The sequence below is a fragment of the Octodon degus genome, unplaced genomic scaffold, assembly GCF_000260255.1.
Source record: "Octodon degus isolate 3935 unplaced genomic scaffold, OctDeg1.0 scaffold00021, whole genome shotgun sequence".
Lineage (NCBI taxonomy): Eukaryota > Metazoa > Chordata > Mammalia > Rodentia > Octodontidae > Octodon > Octodon degus.
Genome location: NW_004524597.1, coordinates 16,020,024 through 16,026,704, shown reverse-complemented (window position 1 = coordinate 16,026,704; position 6,681 = coordinate 16,020,024). Strand labels below are relative to the sequence as shown.

The window sequence follows — 6,681 nt, the reverse complement described above, 5'->3', positions numbered from 1 at the left end:
ACCAGGAAAGAGAAGACTAGAGGGGAACAGAGTAAGGTGTGGTCCCATGTATGAATGTACCCTCAGCTACTCAACTACTGGAGGTTGAAGCAGGAGGTTCAACCCCCAGGAGCTCAGGGCCAGCTTCAATAACACAGAGAAAGCCTCTTAGAAAAAAGAAAGAAAAAAAAAAAGAAAAGACAAGGAAAAGAAAGGAGAGAAAGAAAGAAAGCAACAGTCTGGGCATTGGTGATGCACCCCTGTGATTGCAGAACTCTGAGAGGCTGAGACAGGAGGACTGTGAATTTCATCCATGCCTAGCAATTTAGTAAGACCCTACTGCAAAAAAGAACTTCTAAAAAAATGCAAAGAAAAACTGTTCCATAGAAATATAGGTGCAGTTATCCAACAGAGGCTTTGCAGAATTGGCAGGAAACAATAAAATATCTAGAGACCCAGCCTGCTGATGCCTAAGGGACACAATAATTAGAAGACTTGAAAAGTCCACAGTGCTTAGAGGATGAGGGGCAGGGGCCCAGCGTCCAGCTTGTCTGCTTTGTACTGAGTCACAGGTTCACCCCGCCAGGCTGCTTGTCAGCGAGCACCACTCAGTGAGCACGTGGAGTCACCTGCATGGTGCTTGTAGGGGATGGTGGGTGCCGCCCTGAGTTGGGGTGGGGTGTCCTGGTTTGGGTACCTGGGAACAGACATCAAATCAAGGATTTCCCTGGAAGTGGTTTGTCTAGAGGTGACCAGGCACAGAAGAAGAGGAATGGGTGAAGAGAAAGGAAACAAACCAGTGGCAAGGGTGTCACTGCTGGGTACAGGAGCGCACACCTGGGATCTGGCACTCTGGGAGCCTCGGGCAGGAGGACTGTGCATTTGAGCCCCACCTGGGCAACTAAGCCACTTAGTGAGACCCTGTCTCAAAAGAAAACCTGAAAAGGTATGGTCGTGTAGCTCACTGGGAAGGCCGTGGGTCCAATTCCCAGCACTAGAACAATAGCGACAACAGGAAGTGCATGTTACTGAGCATCATAGGAAACCGAGCCTCAGTCCCATGGGCACGCTGGGGACAGGGCTGCTCCCAAGCCTCAGCGCTCCCACCCAAGGGGAGGAGAATGGGAGAGTTGCCCTCCCCCTGTTCCATCCTTCTTTGGCTCAGGCTACTCCCAGGCGTGGGTATCTTTCTGGCATTTCTAGATACCCTGACTCACTGATGGAGTATTTGATTCTTACCTGTGGGTCTTGAATCCTCAGGGGCACCAGAGCTATTGCTCGAGGTTTGAGAACACAAATATTGCAGTTATTCAGGTGGATACAGAAGTCGCCGGTATCCCCACCCTGTATATACAGTCGTGTGTCACTTAGGAACCAGAAGAGATCTGAGAAGTGGATTGAGAAGCAACCTTGTCATTGTGGGACCGCCACAGCATGTGTGCCCAAGCCGAGGGGGCCAGGCTGGCACTCAGGATGCAATCTATGGGCCTGAAATGCCTTTTAATTATTATTTTTGATACAGGCTCTCTCTACTCAGCTCAGACTCATAATGATCCTCCTGTCTCAGCCTCCCCAGTGCTGGGATTATAGACGGGTGGCACCTTGTCTGGTTTTGGCAGCCAGCACAGCATGCCCAGTGCTCTGGGTTGGCACAGCATGTGGTACTGGGGACTGAATTCCAGATCTTGTGCTTGCCAGGCAGGCGCTTAGACCACTGAGCTATCTCCCCAGCCCCAGGACTAAAACGTCTTTATAGGGCACATAACTATATTATTTTTCCCTGTACATTTATACCCATGATAAAGTTTAATTTATATGTTAAGCATAGAAGAGGTTAGCTAATGGTAATAATAAAGACTACCAATAAAATATGGGTCTGGCGAGATAGCTCAGCAGTCTAACGTGCCTTCTTAGGCAAGCTTAGGCAGGTGCAGGGGACTACGGTTCTATCCCTGGCACCACATGCTGCACCAGTCCTGCTGCCCTCAGGGTGGGCTGAGCCTGGGGGAAGAAAAAGACTACCAATAAAACAGAGCAACTAAAAATAAACTGTAATAGAAGTAACTTAAAAGTTTTGAAATTTCAGGAATTTTCCATGTAATATTTTTGAACCACAGTTCACCACATGTAACTAAAAGTACAGAAAAGGGGGATTACTGTGTGGCTATCTTGTGAGGATGAGTAAGCTCTTAATAGCTCTGTGTATGTGTTGAAGTGGGATGTGGAGATCGGATCTATTTTCTCAACTACTTGAAATACAGACTGTGCCCTATCACTAATGTCCTCTTTATTTTCAGTAGGTAGAAACCCAACTCAAGTTGGCTTTGTCTCCAAGAAAAATCTTTGCTTTATATGATTGCAAAGCTAAGTGGATGGTTCAGTCAAGGTAGGTTTAAGAACCCTCACATCACCAGGAATCCTTTCCATTTTCCACTTTGTTTTTCCTTCTTCTCTCCTTTAAAGTCAGGATTGTCCAGTGGTGGCACAAAATGTGTCCCAAGCGGAGAGGATGAGCCTGTTGCCCATTGGCTCAGCTTGGGCCACGTGACTTCGTCTGAGCTAATCATGGACTCTGATAGGCCAGATTATGGTCAGGTGCTCATAGTGTCAGGTAAGGTCCTGGCCTCCCTGACATGTGGGCTGAGAGACCCTTCTTTGAAAAGTTCTCCAAAAGAGAACTGGGGAGCTGTTATCAAGAGCAGGAGCCTGGCTTTCCATTATAAGCGGCATAAGGAGTCCTCATGTGACAAAAAGGGACCCTGATTTGGAAAATGTTGGGATCTAGGGCAAAAGGTGCTGGAGTCTTCCTAAAGGAACGTACAGTTTCTTGGCCTTGATGTTTTGTCCTTTCATTACGTGGCAAAACCATTCTGATTATGTAAACCTCTCAGGAAATCCTCCCATATAAAAAGTTGAAAATAATTGAAAGTCAGGAAGGAAGGAACGTGGGGAGGGAGTCAGGAGGAGGCAGAGGGGGCTCAGCCACCCCTGAAGGAGGTCCAGCGAGGCATCTTCCTCCAGCTGGCCTCCTGGACTGCTGACAGTACATTGTTTTTCTCTTCTATTTATTGCACTCTAATTGTACAAAACATTAGGTCTCACTGTGGCATCTTAACTTGCCTCAGCCACGTGCATCCCGACCACCCCGCGCTGAAGGGCAGCTCCCACCTGCTCAGCGCAGATGGGGCCTTGAGCCTGCAGGCAAGATGGAGCAGCACTGCGGCTGCCTGCTGCCTGTGCACAGTGCTCTCCTTAGATTTGGACGCTGGACTGCAATAAACCAGTTTGAGTGAAAGCCCCTGTGCAGGGCTTTGCATTCGGAGGAGTAAGCGGAGTCGACTGTGATGTGGCATATTACAGCTGTAACTCAGCCTGAAGGGTGAGTTAGAGCTCTGAGTACTGACCGGGAGAGAGGTCTGTCACATGTGTTCTCTCTTTCAGTAAATTATGGATGGACGGATGGAGAGATTTATAGACATGGAGAGGTAGGGACGTAGATAGATAGAGACACATCCAGGGTGGGGGTGGAGGAAAGCAAGGTGTATAAAGTCTTTTTGAGAAGGAAAATCTCTCATGCTGGGGAGATAGCTCAGCGGCATAGTACCTGCCTGGTAGGTTTGAGGTCCTGAGTTTGAATCCTAGCCCAGCCCCTAACCACCCTCCAAATCTCTCATGAGTATTTCTAAGAATGGTGTGAAAAGATGAGTACTAAACAATATACACTTCAGTGTATGAAAGATATGCATGGAAGTGAGGGGTTTAAGAAAGACCGTTAACTTGTTTACTTAGTAGTCCTATGTGTTTGAATCCTTATAGATGGCATGTCATCTATGTCTATGTCTGTATCTATATCTATCTATGCTTTGTGTCTAATTGCCCATCCCCCAACGCCTCCTGCAGCCAAAGCCTCATGCAGTTGTGGGGCGGACTTCTAGAGTTTGTGATTCATTCATCCTACACACAGCCTGGATGCAGCGTAAGGGAGACAGACTTGCCCCCTGTTGCCATTGTTGCCACTGCTCCTCCCTTTTACTCTTGCTGCTGTGCTGTTTTCCACCACCATGAACTGCTGCCCTCTGCCACGTGCCAGTCTACCTTGGAGCCCACTGAGTATGGACTGAAACCTCCATAAGCTGAGCTACATAAACTTTCCCTTCCTTAATTTTGGGTGTTGGGTATTTTGTCCCAGCAACAAGAGAAAAATCAAGCAAAACATAAAAAGAGGAAAGACATGTTGCATTTGTGGCAAACCTCAAAACACTAAATGCTGTAGGTTTTTATTTCCTACTACCTTATCAGAAGCGTGGGTGTGGGGGCACCCAGGTTGGTGGGTAGGACAACCAGAAGGGACATGCTGTATGTGGATACATGTACGTTTTTTTCAGTCTCAAGGTCCTATTAGTGAAGGAAATCCTCTCAGGCAAAATCACCCACACAGAACTTGTTGGGTGAATGGCATTAGGAAACCTGTAAATCAAGTGGCTCCTTATGCAGGACTCAAAAATGGACACTTGTTTATGTATATTTATTTATGTATACATAATGTATATGTTTATATTTAGACACATATCGATCTATGTGATGAATAGCATTTTAATTTTTTCTTTATTTTTTAGAAACTTTTGTTATACTAAGAATACCTAACAGATTTTCTAGTGTGTGATAGATACAGTGTTACCTAGAGGAAGATCTGTACAGTTTGTTCATGTGTTTTATCACATTTTCCATGGTGTAAGTATAAATTGTTCCCTGAAGGCTTGTATTTTTGAGAGCTTGATCTACACTGCCACCACCCCAAACCCAGAGGTGGGGTCTCCAGAGGTGACAGGAATATAAGTCACCTCTCATCAATCAATTGGTGAGTTCCAGATGAATGGGGTATCCAGAGGTGGGGTTTACCTGAAGGCAGGGAATCATAGGAATGTAACCTTGTGGGGCATATCCGGTCCCCAGCACCCTCCTGTCTGGCTCTTGGCAGCTCACTCTGCCTCTTGATTGCACAGGTTAAGCAGCTGTCTTCTCCCGTGCTCTTCTGCTATGATGTGTCTTCCATGGACTGAATCCTCAGACACCATGAGCCAACATAAACCTTTCTTCTTTTAAATTGGACAAGTCAGGTTCTTGGTCATAGTTATGACAAGCCGACAAACACAAAGCTATAGCAGTAGTAGGATTGCTAGCTAAAATTCAGGATATTCAAACATGAATTTCACATAAACCATACTTTTCTTTACTATTGCTATATTGGAAATATTACGTTTCTCACTGGACCAGCTTGAGTCGTGACCATCTGAGCTAATCATGGAATCTGGTTGGATTATGACTACGCACCTTATAGCCTGAACTTAAACAAATGAATTATGAATTTTAAAAATAACTTTCCTATTTAACTGGGTGCCTTTAATTTTTGTGTTAGGGTCAAGGACTTGGGGCTTAGGGCCACAGTTTCATGTCTAGGTGTGCACCTGAGTTTGGACAAGGGACGGATTAGGGCAAATTCTAGAAATGTGAGATTTTTAGGGATCAAAACAGGCATGGAGGATTTTGAAGATGTCAGCTTGCGTGATGTGTATGCCACTCAGTCCCCTTTAGAGAACATTAGGAAAAATATGTGGATTTGGTGGTGTTTTCCAGTCGAGGGCAATATGTAGGAGCCGTTGGTTCAAGGTGACCCCAGTGAAGAAAAATTCATGACATTCAGCCTGGGTCCCTTTGTTTGGGCAGGCGGAGGCAACAGTGACATTGGTTCCCCTTTCTTTGCCAAAGGGGAAGGGCAGCCCAATAATTCTTCAAATTGAATTCCACGTGACTGGGAGGAGTCCGTTCCTGTGGGTGTCACTGCGCAAGGAAAAATCGCCTTCGCAGGGAAGCAGCTGCGATTGTGCTTGGTAGGAGCCTCAAGGCGTTGGCGGTAGCCGGGCTGATGCCGCCCTCTGGTGGCTGGAGGGCGTCCACGACTCTGGGCTGCTCTGTTGGCTGAGATTCATTTCTGCAAATATTTAAGAGTGCCTGCTAAGTGCCAGGCACCGTGGGAACACCACCAACGCTGACATCAATAGCATAGCTTAAAAGCAGTAATTTCTTCTTTTTGCCAGTGAGGTGCCAGTGAGCCCTGGGGCCCTCTGTGTGCTCGGCACAGGATCCTCCACTCAGCTGCATCCCTAGATGGAAGAGCTTCTTTCCAAAATTGAAAAGTAAAATTGAAAATTTTCATTTCTTATTTTTTGTAGTACTGGAGGTGAGACCAGGGCCTCACCCCACGAGAGCTCTGCCAACGAGCTACATGCCCCGCCCTTTTCACTATCAAAACTTTTGCAACAGAGTTTCTTTAGTTGGGATTCTCTTGCCTCAGCCTCCTGAGAATTTGGGGTTGTAAGTGTTTAGTACTGAATCCAGCTCTTTCTAAACAATTTTGAATCTGAGGTTGGTCGAAGCCTTGGATGTAGACCAGATGGATATGGAGTTCAGGGGTGTGTGTGTGCACACGTACGCACGTGCATGCGTCCTTATACATATTTTGTTAAATTCTCAATTTTAACAATAGCTAATAGAAAGCTTGGCACATAGAAAGGACCTTTGTGCTTGGATATAGGTAGCACTCAGGCAGAATAATTGCTTGGTTAATCAAAGAAAGCTAGGACACTGGTACTACAAGGATAAAATAAAGTGGGAATCATTTCCTCAGAAGACTTCAAGCGATGA

The 6,681-nt window shown here is 46.2% G+C and overlaps 1 long non-coding RNA gene across 1 annotated transcript; it reads left to right on the top strand.

Moving 5' to 3' along the window:
• The first annotated feature begins 3,204 nt into the window (after positions 1-3,204).
• On the top strand, positions 3,205-6,345 carry LOC111815777. The gene is made up of 3 exons (XR_002820419.1): positions 3,205-3,358; positions 5,746-5,867; positions 6,210-6,345. It is a non-coding gene; the product is annotated as an uncharacterized LOC111815777 (long non-coding RNA).
• The last annotated feature ends 336 nt before the right edge of the window (positions 6,346-6,681 follow it).